We start from the raw sequence: 13581 nt of genomic DNA on the forward strand, positions 1-13581 counted from the left end.
TGTCCACCAGTGCCAGCAATCAGTGTCCACCATTGCCCACCAATTGCCAGCAATCAGTGCCCATTAGTGATGCCAGTCAGTGCTAGCTTTCAGTGACCATCAGTGCCACCTATCAGTGCTGCCCATCAATGCCCATCAGTGCTGCCCAGCAGTGCCGCTTATCAGTGCCACCCATCAATGCCCATCAGTGTCCATCAGTGCTGCCTATCAGTGCAGCCTCTCTGTGCCACCTATCAGTGCCCACCAGGGCTGTCTATCAGTTCCCATCAGTGCCACCTATCAGTGCCCACCAGTGCCACCTATCAGTGCCCACCAGTGCCCCCAATCAGTACCGCCTATCAATACTCATCAGTGCCACATATCAGTGCCACCTATCAGTGCCCATAAGTGTGGCATAATAGTGCATCCGCATCAGTGCCCATATATGCCACCTCATCAGTGCAACCTATCAGTGCTGCCTCATCAGTGCACATCAGTGAAGGAGAAAAATTACTTATTTACAAAATTTACTAATGCCCCATGCACACGGTCGGACTTTGTTCGGACATTCCGACAACAAAATCCTAGGATTTTTTCCGACGGAAGTTGGCTCAAACTTGTTTTGCCTACACACGGTCGCACAAAGTTGTCGGAATTTCCGATCGACAACCACGCGGTCACGTACACCACGTACGACGAGACTAGAAAAGGCCGGTTCAGAACCAAGCGCGGCACCCTTTGGGCTCCTTTTGCTAATCCCGTGTTAGTAAAAGTTTGGTGAGAGACGATTCGCGCTTTTTCAGACTCGTGGCTTTCAGATCATTTTCTGCCGTTCAGTTAGTGCTTGTGGGTTTGTATCTGCTCTTCAGTGCGTGCAAGCAAGTTCTGCGTGACTTTAAGTAGTCATTGTATTCTTGTTCGTTCGTTACTGGTTTTCAGGTCGCTCTTCACAGGCCTTGCTGTTCTTCAGTGCGTTCTGTTACTTCGTTCTGAGCAGCCGACCGTTTTCTAGCCATGTTTTGTATGCGTACTCCTCGTAGAGTTCGTGCTGTGCGGGGGCTTGGTGTTGGGGTCCTGACCTTGACACAAGTCCGGTCCATGAACAGGGTGGGGAGGAGTTCATGGACCAAGAATTGGTTGCTTCAGCGTGACCAGTTCTGTCATATGCCTTTGCTCCGTGAGATCCGTGAGAATAATCCTGATGATTTCAGGAACTTTCTCTGAATGACGGACCCCGTGCTTCACCGCTTGTTGGCTTCGCTGACCGCCTATATTAGCAGGCAGGATACCTGCATGAGGCAAGCCATCACTGCGGAGCAGAGGTTGGTCGCTACCTTGCGGTATTTGGCCACAGGGAGAAGCCTGCAGGACCTCAAGTTCTCGACAGGCATCTCCCCCCAGGCTCTGGGGATCATTATCCCAGAGACCTGTTCTGCCATCATACAGGTCCTGCAGAAGGAATATATGAAGGTAAGATTTTTATCCTTTTATATCCCATTTTATTGTATTGAATGTTTGATAATATATTGTATTTCTTTCCTAATTACCATGATTGTAATATGCTGTGAATGTCCCCTTTGTCCTCATCCATGCTGGATTTTTATGTAATTATTATTTTATGTCCTTCATACATATTTGCCCTTCAATAACCTCTCCAGCATGGTGTCTCCTGCCCTATATTCACCTCATGTAGTCACTTAACAATGTATTTTATCAGCTCTATAGTAGTGCTTTACCCCAAACACCCCCTAAAATGTTTGGAAATGTTATTTTTTATTTAAATTCAGGCAGAGTGCCAGAGGCTTTTTTTTGTGGTGTCCCCAAATTTTTTGTAACCCTCCCTCCCCCAACTGCTAAGTCAGCTGATCCCAATTCTCTATCCTCAATCATCTATCTGCTGACTTTGCCAATCCCATACACACTATACCCATCTCTTTAGTGCTCAGATTTATGGATGAATGCCCCAAAGCATGTAGTGCAAGGGCCTGCCTGTATACTTTCCAATGGTACTGTTTAAAGTTCTTGTATCCTATTATTATCTTGATAGGTAATAGCAGAATGTTCAAATGTGCTCAAATGTGTACAGTATGTATTTATATATTTGTATTCAGACACTTCTTACCTGTCCAGTGGTCTGCCAATAGTGTAACTAAGGAGGGTCTGTTCCAAGTAATACCCATTATTTAGACATTCATCTCTCAATGAAGTGAAGAAGGTTACCTGTCCAAGAGTCCCCCCCCTATAATGTTAGAAATGGCCCATAAGGGGGGAGGGGGAATATGATAGGTGTACCTTATACTTTGTTGTTGTTAAATTCCCCTTAATAAATGCTATCTGGAGGTTGCCCCATAATGTTTGTGTCTAATCTGCTTGCCATGTTTCTGTGAAAAAATAGTAATGTTTATTGTTTTTTCCTCAACAGTTTCCTTCCACGCCACAGGAATGGCAGACTGTGGCCTCCCACTTTGCCCAGCGGTGGGACTTTCCTAACTGCGGAGGGGCAATTGATGGGAAACACGTCCACATCGTCCCACCACCCAACTCAGGGTCGTACTATTATAATTACAAGGGGTTTAATAGTATAGTGATGTTGGCGGTGGTGTCGGCTAATTACGAGTTCTTGTATGTGGACGTGGGGAAGAATGGCCGGATGTCCGATGGTGGAGTGATCGCCCAGACGGAGTTCTACAGGCGTCTCCAGAATGGCAGCTTGGACTTGCCACCTCCAGAGGACAATGTTGAAGGTCTCCTATTTGTGTTCGTTGCTGATGAAGCATTTGCGCTGGGGGACCACCTGATGCGGCCATTCCCGATGAGGACCCTCACCCCGGAACAGAGGGTTTTTAATTACCGGCTGGCCAGAGCCCAAAGAGTGGTGGAGAACACATTTGGAATCCTGGCCAGCCGGTTCCGATTATTTCTGACACCCATCCATATGGCGGAGTATAAACTGAACCATATAATACTTGCCTGCTGTGTTCTCCATAATTTTTTAAGAAAACATTCAGCCAACTATGCTGGCTCAGTTGGGCCTGAGGCTGGAATCCCAAATCCATCAACACTGACGGCGCTTGAAAGTGGCCGTCCTGGCTTGCCCTCCCTGAGTGCCCGTGATGTCCGGTTACGCTACCTGGAGTTCTTTGCGGGTAGGGTGGCTATCAATATGCCAGACAATCTGTGAAACCTTTTACAAATAAAAAACAACCAAAAGAAATTCTTTGTGGACATTTACTGCTTGTGTTTGTTTTAGCTGACCCTGACAGAAATGTGTTGAGTGCAGAAAATGTCGTGATTGGGTAACCTTATAAAAAACAGTGTTGGCTGGTACTTCCTAAATGCAAAAACACATTTCACTACAAGTGCACTTGCAACTGCACTGAACCTGCACTTGTAGTGCAAAGTGGATTTGCCCTTAGGAAATAACCCCCATTTTTGCATAAAACAGCAATTACATCACCCCAAAAGTGTTGTAGTGTTGACACAATAATCCACACATTCTTGAGTAAGCTACTTTTTTATACCTGCACAATCACATGTGCATTTATGAAAGGTTTTTAAAACAAACCAACATGTTTGTTGTATAACAATTTTTGCAGTATCATTATCAAAAATCCAAATATCCATTTCAGATAAAACAGGCCTGTGTAAAACCAACAAGAAAGCCAAAAAACTTGAACTTACAAAGTTCACATATGGTAAAACCTGAAGGCTATATCAGACATGAGTATTTAGGAACTGTGTTTGATATAGCGTTCAGATGGGGGGAAATCACCCCTGGAAAAGCCAAATTTGGAAGATGCACACCAATTTACGAATGTCAACATGTGCTATCTGCCATCAGGGGGATCAAGGGACGTGTTTTGGGGGAGCAAGCCCTTCCTCAACGCGAATTTATAATTGAGGAAGGGGTTGCACCCCAAAACGCGTCCATTGATCTCCCGTGATGGCAGATAGCATATGTTGGCACACTGTGTGCATCCTCCAAATTTGGCTTTTCTAAACATTGAAAAAATTTTTGCAAGATTGGACCACAAGAAAACAGGTGATTTTGTGGGGTTTAAATTTGCCCCAAAACATCAATGATGTTATTATTTTTTTTAATAACATCACTGATTTGTTGCTGTATGTTGTGCAATTCGAGGTTACACCCCATGATCTCCCCGATCAGTATCTGGGCGCTTTCAGATGTGAAACGTTCTCTCTCCCTCACATCTCGATCACCTAAAAAGAGATAAAGAACAAAAAAAAAGGTCTCAAAAATCTGCCACCATCCATCTCTTTTACCTGAGCCTGTGGTCGCAGACACTCACCTGTTGTGGTGCCAATCTCCACCACGTCTTCTTCTTCCTCCTGCTCAGCATCTTGTGTTTGCGGTATTTCCCCTTCTTCCAGAGGTGGGGGGTCTCTGTTCTCCTGGGATGAGGGGTGTCCTCCGAGTCTTTTCTCCCCTATGTAAAACAAAAATGGTATAATTAGCACACAGATATTTGATGGCAGAACTAGAAATAGGAAACATTGCTTGGAAGTGGGGTACAATTGTCTATTTTAGCAGTGTTCCAAGATGTATATTTTTTATTGGCCTTTGTCAAGCTGCAATACTTTACCTGTTTGGTACAAGCTTCACAGATGTAGCCCCCCTATAGTATACACTGGAGCACCTGTGTGCCCCCCTAATAAAAATGGGGTTCTGGGGTCCCACACTAGTGCTCCAGTGTCCAGATGTGAAAACAGCTGCTCAGTGTCCTCTCCTTACACACAATCTAGTTTGCATTTCATTCTAGTAACAAACCCATCTACACAAACAAATATTTGGCATCCAAGTAGGCCCCAAAAAATGTGTGAAAATGTATATGGCCTAAACAATGGTGTTCTAGAGGCCGAAAGAAAAATGTTTGATACGAATGAATAATGGGCCCATGAACATTAAAGTTGCCCTTTTAAATGTTACAATTAATAAAAGCATATGGAGCAGAACGAACGGAATAAAGACAGAAAGAATAGGAACACAGTACAACTACTTACTTTTTTGCAGCACTCTCCGGATCTTTCGGTACTGCTCTGGCTCTCTCAACTTCAGGTCCGACCACCGCTTCCTGAGCTGATCTTTCGATCTTCATACCCCGAAATTCCTCTCAAGACTCCTGACCACTTTCGCCATGATCTTGGCCTTTCGGATGTTGGGTTTGGGGTAAGGCCCATATTTTCCGTCATAGTCGGACTTCTTCATGATGTCGACCATCTCCAACATCTCCCCAAACGACATATTTGTGGCCTTAAAACGTCTCCTTCTGGATCGGGACGTGCCTGGATCCGGGCTTTCCTCCTCCTCCTCCTCCTCCTCGTTGCTATAATTAGCACACACCTGCTCTAAATCCACCATCATGCTCTTCACCCACTGCGCCAAATGAAAAGGGGCGGGGAATAGACTAGAAAGAACGTCAGGGGCGGGCGGAGTTACACGCATGCGCAGTGTGTATAAAGCGTAACACGCATGCGTATTACGTACGATCTGTGAGCGGAGGAAGGAGCATTGGACGCACCGATCGTAAGAACGAAGGTAAGAGACAAACTTGTGCCTATACTGCTTCTAGATTGAGGCCTATATTGTAACAAGATTAGGAGAGTTTTGTCTGACATTAGGCTTTGTCTTGTGTTGTGTCTTGCAGTGAACATGGATATCTTAATGAAAGACAATGACTTCATGTCAGTATTCGTAGAGATGCTAAGTGAGCTGCCCTGTCTGTGGGAGATTACCCACCCCCATTTCAAGAACCAAGCAAAGAGGAAGGCAGCACTGGAGCAATTGTGTGAAATTGTGAAGCAGGTGATCCCCACGGCAGACATCACTTATTTAAAGATTTTCATTGGTGGCCTGAGGAGCACATATCTAAGGGAGCGCAAGAAAGTCCAGGATTTGCAGAGATCCGGAGCAGCAGATGACATCTATGTCCCCAGGATGTTGTACTACGACAGGCTGCACTTTCTGGCAGGCCAGACTGAACCCAGGCCATCCCTCTCAAGTCTTCCTTCCACGCTTCCTTCCCCCCCGGCTGAGGCTTCTGATGCCCAACCTGGGCCTTCCAGGCGATATGTGGAGGAGCCCAGATTGAGCCAGGTATAACATTCCTCTAAATATTTCTGCTTGTCCAATCAATGGTGTTAACTAGATGTTAGTTGGGAGTACTAATTTAGGATTGTGATTGATGATGCAAAACATTACAACTATGTCCCTTTTTCATACACAGGGAAGTCTCAGCCAGGAGGTGGCCGGGCCGAGCCGGCTGGCTGATATCAAGGTCCCTCCACCCCCCTGAAAACAGAAAGTGGCAGTAGGAGGAGTACCCTAGAGGAGGCTGCTATAGCATTCTTTTGGAGGGCTACAGAGGTCCTGGGAGCACCCCACACCATGCAGGAGAACATTGCTGCCTTCATAGCCTATAAAATGCAGAGGATGGAGGAGGGCCAAAAAGTCTTGTGTGAGGCCCTCATATCGGAGGCTCTGGAGAAAGGTATGAGGGGCCAAATTACACCTCACACACATCTTTGGGATGGTCCTCCTCCTCCTCCTGCAGGTCCTCCTCCTCCTCCTCCCTCTCCTCCAGGTCCTCCCAGTCCTCCTCCAGGTCCCCCCAGTCCTCCTCCTCAAGGTCCTACTCCTCCTCCTCCTGCCACATCTCCAACTGCACAGCCACAGCCCAGAAGGAAGCGTGGAAGGAAGACCAGACAGTGATTGCCCTGGGTTCAGTCTGGTCGGCCAAAAGATGCAGCCTCTTGTGGTACCACAGCCTGGGGACACAGATGTCATCTGCTGCTATCCGGATCTCTGCGAATTCTGGACCAGACTGCCCTCCCTTAGATATAGACTCCTCAGGCCACCAATTTTGATGTTGAAGAATTGATGTCTGCCGTGGGGGTCCCAGGCTTCGCTAATTTCTCATGTTGATCCAGTGCTGCCTTCCTCTTTGTTTGGTTCTGATCCCTTAATAAAGGATTTTTGTTTTGAATTATACTCTCCTATGTGTTTTACTTCAAAAATGACAGTTGGTTTGTGAGGATTCAGGTACATTTTAAATATACAATGTGAAATGAACAAGGGACACCAACAACAAACAATCTCCTTGAGATTAAATAATAAAAGATATCAATGGTGTTGGGATAACTTGACACACAAAACACAGACAAAAATATTCTGGAGTAAAAATAAAAATAACATTGAACAAAGATCAGCCTTGGAAAAAATCCAAACATTAAAACAAAAAAAAAGGCTGAAAATCCAAAAAAAAAAAAAAATATAAAACTGTCAGATGTGACAACTAATAACAATATATTCAGGGAATCCCACTAAAAAAAACACAAATAAAACTTTGTGAGAAGTGTGTGTGAATATGAGCAGCAAAACTACTTAATTCTTGTGTCGGAATTTCTTCTGAGCATGCGTGGCACTTTGTGCGTCGGAATTGTCCACACACGGTCGGAATTGACGCGATCGGATTTTGTTGTCGGAAAATTTTATCTCCTGCTCTCCAACTTTGTGTATCGGAAAATCCGATGGAAAATGTCCGATGGAGCCCACACACGGTCGGAATTTCCGACAACATGCTCCGATCGGACATTGTCCATCGGAAAATCCAACCGTGTGTACGGGGCATAACAGAGACTAAGAAAAACATTTTTTTTTTGCCAAAAATAAAAAACCCAGTGGTCTTTTTTTTTTGTAAAAAATAAAAAACCCAGCAGTGATTAAATATCGCCAAAAGAAATCTATATTTGTGTGAAGAAAATGATAAAAATTTCACATGGCTACAGTGTAGCATGACCGCACAATTGTCATTCAAAGTGTGAACATAGTCCAGAGAGTAGTATTGGGGCATTAGTGGTAGGTTGACTAAAGCACATAAACCCAAGATAAGTATAGTAACAAGTCCTAGTTGCAATCTCAGAACACCCAATAAGAGAATAGTATGCAACCGGTCTAAACTACATGGCATGTTCACCAATGCCAGGTGCCTGGCAGACAAGATGGGTGAACTAGAGATACTGTTGTATGAGGAGGATTTGGATTTTGTGGGAATTTCAGAGACTTGGTTCAACAGCTCTCATGATTGGCTGGCAACCATTCAAGGTTATACCCTTTTTTTGCAGGGATAGAGAGGGTAAAAAAGGGGGAGGGGTATGCCTGTATATCAATAATAATGTACAAGTGAATGTGAGAGATGACATCAGTAAGGAAGCTAGGGAGGAGGTGGAATACTTATAGGTAGAGCTCCAAAGGGATGAAGCCAAGGGGAAAATAATACTGAGAGTATGCTATAGGCCCCCTAACCTGAGGGAGGAGGGGAGGCGGACCTCCTATCACAATTTGGATTAGCAGCAAGAATGGGAAGTGTTATCATAATGGTTGATTTTAATTATCCAGACTTAGACTGGGCGAAGGAAACCATGCATTTGTCTAAGGCTCGCCAGTTCCTAAATGTCTTGCAGGACAATTTCATGGGTCAGATGGTAAACGTACCAACTAGAAATAAAGTGTTACTAGATCTAATGATTACCAACAATACAGACCTGATCACGGACATGGAAATATGGGGACATTTAGGAAACAGCGATCACAGGTCAATTGGCTTCAGTATAAGGGCCCTTTCACTCGGACGTGTCCTTGCACGGGCTCTGCTTTGCTCAGCGGGGGATCGCTCCATCAATCCCTGCTGAGCAGGCAGATGACAGGTCGGTCTCTGCACACTGTGCAGGGACTGACCTGTCAGAGCGCCACTCTCCTCTATGGGGTATTGGATGAAGAAGGACCGTAGAGTCCGTTTTCATTCGATATGCAGATGGATGGAAAATTAGGGTTTTCCTCCGTCTCACTTTAGCAGATCGGAGCGGGTCGGATGTCAGCTGACATGTCACTGCTGACATCCGTCACTCCATAGACCTGTATGGAGCGTTTGTTCAGGTCCACCTAAAAAACTGACAGGCAGACCTGTAAGCCCATGTTAAAGGGGCCAAAATCACACAAATAGTAAACATAAGGGAAATACAAAGACACTGAATTTTAAATGAGCCAACTTTCCTAAACTACGAACCTTGCTAGAAGATATAAATTGGGATAAAATCTTAGGAAAAAAGAACACAGAGGAGAGATGGGTTCGCTTTAAGAGCATATTAAATAAGGGCATTAGCCAGTGCATCCCATTGGGTAATCAATTTAACAGAGCGAACAAAAGTCCCGGATGGTTTAACGCCAATGTAAAAATGCATAAAAAAGCAAAAGAGAAGGCCTTCAAAAAATGCAAGGTCGAGGGATCATCATCAGCATTCAAACTTTATAAGGAATGCAACAAGAAATGTAAGGGTGCAATTAGGGATAGAACACGAAAGACACATAGCGAAGGAGAGAAAAAAAAATCCCAAGAAATTCTTTAGCCACTTAAGCCCCGGACCATTTGGCTGTCTAAAGACCAGAGGACTTTTTAAATTTGGCACTGCGCTGCTGTAACTGGTAATCGCGCGGTCATGCAATGTTGTACCCAAACAAAATTTGCATCCTTTTTTCCCATAAATAGAGCTTTCTTTTGATGGTATTTGATTGCCTTTGTGATTTTTATTTTTTGCGATATAAATGGAAAAAGACCAAAAAATTAAAAAAAAAAAATATTTTCTACTTTTTGTTATAAGAAAAATCCAATAAACTCAATTTTAGTCATAAATTTAGGCCAAAATGTATTCAGCCACATGTCTTTGGTAAAAAAATGTCAACAAGCATATATTTATTGGTTTGCGCAAAAGTTATAGCGTCTACAAACTAGGGTACATTTTCTGGAATTTACAGAGCTTTTAATTTATGACTGCCTATCTCATTTCTTGAGGTGCTAAAATGGCAGGGCAGTACAAACCCCCCAAATGACCCCATTTTGGAAAGTAGACACGCCAAGGAAATTGCTGAGAGGCATGTTGAGCCCCTTGAATATTTAATTTTTTTGTCCCAAGTGATTTAATAATGACAAACAAAAAACATTTTTTTTACAAAAATTTGTCACTAAATGATATATTGCTCACACATACCATGGCTATATGTGGAATTGCAACCCAAAATACATTTAGCTGCTTCTCCTGAGTATGGGGATACCACATGTGTGGGACTTTTTGGGAGACTAGCTGCGTACAGGGCCCCTAAAACTAAGCACCGCCTTCAGGATTTCTAAGGGCGTAAATTTTTGATTTCACTCCTCACTACCTATCACAGTTTTGAAGGCCAGAAAATGCCAAGATGGCACAAACCCCCCCAAATGACCCCATTTTGGAAAGTAGACACCCCAAGCTATTTGCTGAGAGGCATGTTGAGTCCATGGAATATTTTATATTTTGCCACAAGTTGCGGGAAAATTACAAACTTTTTTTTGCACAAAGTTGTCACTAAATGCTCAAACATGCCATGGGCATATGTGGAATTACACCCCAAAATACATTCTGCTTCTTCTCCTGAGTATGGGGATACCACATGTGTGGGACTTTTTGGTAGCCTAGCCGCGTACGGGGCCCCAAAAACCAAGTACCGCCTTCAGGATTTCTAAGGGTGTAAATTTTTTATTTCACTCCTCACTACCTATCACAGTTTTGAAGGCCATAAAATGCCAAGATGGCATGAAAACCCCCCAAATGACCACATTTTGGAAAGTAGACACCCCAAGCTTTTTTGTGAGAGGCATGTTGAGTCCATGGAATATTTTATATTTTGCCACAAGTTGCGGGATATGACAAATTTTATTTTTTTTTGCACAAAGTTGTCACTAAATGATATATTGCTCAAATATGCCATGGGCATATGTGGAATTACTCCCCAAAATACATTCTACTGCTTCTCCCAAGTATGGGGATGCAACATGTGTGGGACTTTTTGGGAGCCTAGCCGCGTTCGGGGCCCCGAAAACCAAGCACCACCTTCAGGATTTCTAAGGGCGTACATTTTTTATTTCACTCCTCACTACCTATCACAGTTTTGAAGGCCATAAAATGCCAAGATGGCACAACCCCCCCCCCCAAATGACCCTATTTTGGAAAGTAGACACCCCAAGCTATTTGCTGAGAGGCATGGTGAGTATTTTGCAGCTCTCATTTGTTTTTGAAAATGAAGAAAGAAAGAAAAAATGTTTTTTTTTCTCAAATTTCAAAACTTTGTGACAAAAAGTGAGATCTGCAAAATACTCACCATACCTCTCAGCAAATAGCTTGGGGTGTTTACTTTCCAAAATGGGGTCATTTGGGCGGGTTTGTGCCATATGGGCATTCCAAAATTTACACCCTTAGAAAGCCTGAAGGCGGTGCTTGGTTTTCGGGGTCCCGTACGTGGCTAGGCTCCAAAAAAGTCTCACACGTGGTATCCCCGTACTCAGGAGAAGCAACAGAATGTATTTTGGGGTGTAATTCCACATATGCCCATGGCATGTTTGAGCAATATATAATTTAGTGACAACTTTGTGCAAATAAAAAAATGTGTCTTATTCCCGCAACTTGTGTCAAAATATAAAATATTCCATGGACTCGACATACCTCTCAGCAAATAGCTTGGGGTGTCCACTTTTCAAAATGGGGTAATTTGGGGGGGGTTTGAACTGTCCTGGCATTTTATGCACAACATTTAGAAGCTTATGTCACACATCACCCACACTTCTAACCACTTGAAGACAAAGCCCTTTCTGACACTTTTTGTTTACATGAAAATTTTTTTTTTTTGCAAGAAAATTACTTTGAACCCCAAAACATTATATATTTTTTAAAGCAAAGGCCCTACAGATTAAAATGGTGGGTGTTTAATTTTTTTTTTCACACAGTATTTGCACAGCGATTTTTCAAACGCATCTTTATTGGAAAAAACACACATTTTTAAATTTTAATGCACTAAAACACACTATATTACCCAAATGTTTGATGAAATAAAAAAGATGATCTTAGGTCGAGTAAATGTATACCAAACACGACACGCTTTAAATTGAGCACAAACGTGCAGCGACGACAAACTACATACATTTTTAAAAGCCTTTAAAAGCCTTTACAGTTTACCACTTTAGATTTACAGAGGAGGTCTACTGCTAAAATTACTGCCCTCGATCTGACCTTCACGGTGATGTCTCACATGCATGGTGCAATTGCTGTTTACATATGACGCCAGACCAATGCTTGCGTTCGTCTTTGCGCGAGAGCAGGGGGAGACAGGGGTGCTTTTTTTAAAATTATTTATTTTGCTTTTTTACTTTATTTTTAAACAGTTCCTTTCATTTTTTTTAATCATTTTTATTGTTATCTCAGGGAATGTAAATATCCCCAATGATAGCAATAGATAGTGACAGGTACTCTTTTTAAAAAAAATTGAGGTCTATTAGACCCTAGATCTCTCCTCTGCCCTCAAAGCATCTGACCACACCAGGATTGGTGTGATAAAATGCTTTCCCAATGGCGCTGTTTACATCCGGCAAAATCTAAGTCATGAAATGCTCTTAGCTTCCAGTTTCTTAGGCCATAGAGATGATTGGAGCCATTCTGGTCTCTGATCAGCTCTATGGTAAGCTAATGGAACCACCGGCTGCATTCTTAGGTTCCCTGTTGGGACAGGAGAGCCAGAGAAAACCACTGAAGACAGTGGGAGGGGGGGCATTCCCTCCCACTGCTTGTAAAAGCAGTCTAGAGGCTAATTAGCTTTTACATGAAAGCTGACTGCTGGCTGAAAAGAATGATACCAAGATGATACCTAAACCCACAGGCATCATTCTGGTATAACCACTCAAAGTCCAGCAACATACCAGTATGTTGCTGGTCCTTGTTGGGCAAATATTGTAATCTTTTTTTCATGCAGCCTGTGGGCTGCATGAAAAAAAGAGATTGATCAGTTGGTATGTCCACCATTAGAATACCTCCCTTCGTCAACCCACTTCTAATGATGGGCATACATGCACCATTTTGTTTTTAACTGTGGTGGTGAAATCACCTCCTACAGCCCTGGAGTCATGGCTTTATGTATCGTGGGAGCAAACACTGTTGCTGTCAAGATAAATAAATCTGCTCTGCAACTGAATGGTGTACCTGCTAAGCAAATGATGGTTAATAATAAAACAAAGTAACATTACATGGGGGCATTCGCCCCAAAAGTTAGGAGCAAATCGCTCCTCCATCCCTGCTGCCCCCATGCTTCGGCATATATGCTATTTTTTTAACTGTGGTGGGGAAATCACCTCCTACAGCGCTGGAGTTACAGCTTTATGTATCATGGGAGCAAACGCTGTTGTTGTCAAGATAAATAAATCCGCGCTGCAGCTGAATGGCGTACCTGAAAACAAAAAAATGGTTAACAATAAAACACAGTAAACAGTAAAGTATAAAAAAATTACATACCTGAAAAGCAAACTTAATAAAACATGATAACAATAAAAAATAGCAAAACAATAGAGGGAGAATAGAGAGAGAGAGAGAGAGAGAGAGAGAGAGAGAGAGAACAATAAAACAACAACTATTTTTGTTTTTTTATTTTATATGTAGCCCTAACTCTCGGTGGAGCTGCTGGTTTAAGCGGGCTTTTTACCTTCACTCACCTTCCTTCTGTTTTACCGGCAC

Source organism: Aquarana catesbeiana, linkage group LG04 (assembly GCF_042186555.1).
Source record: "Aquarana catesbeiana isolate 2022-GZ linkage group LG04, ASM4218655v1, whole genome shotgun sequence".
NCBI lineage: Eukaryota > Metazoa > Chordata > Amphibia > Anura > Ranidae > Aquarana > Aquarana catesbeiana.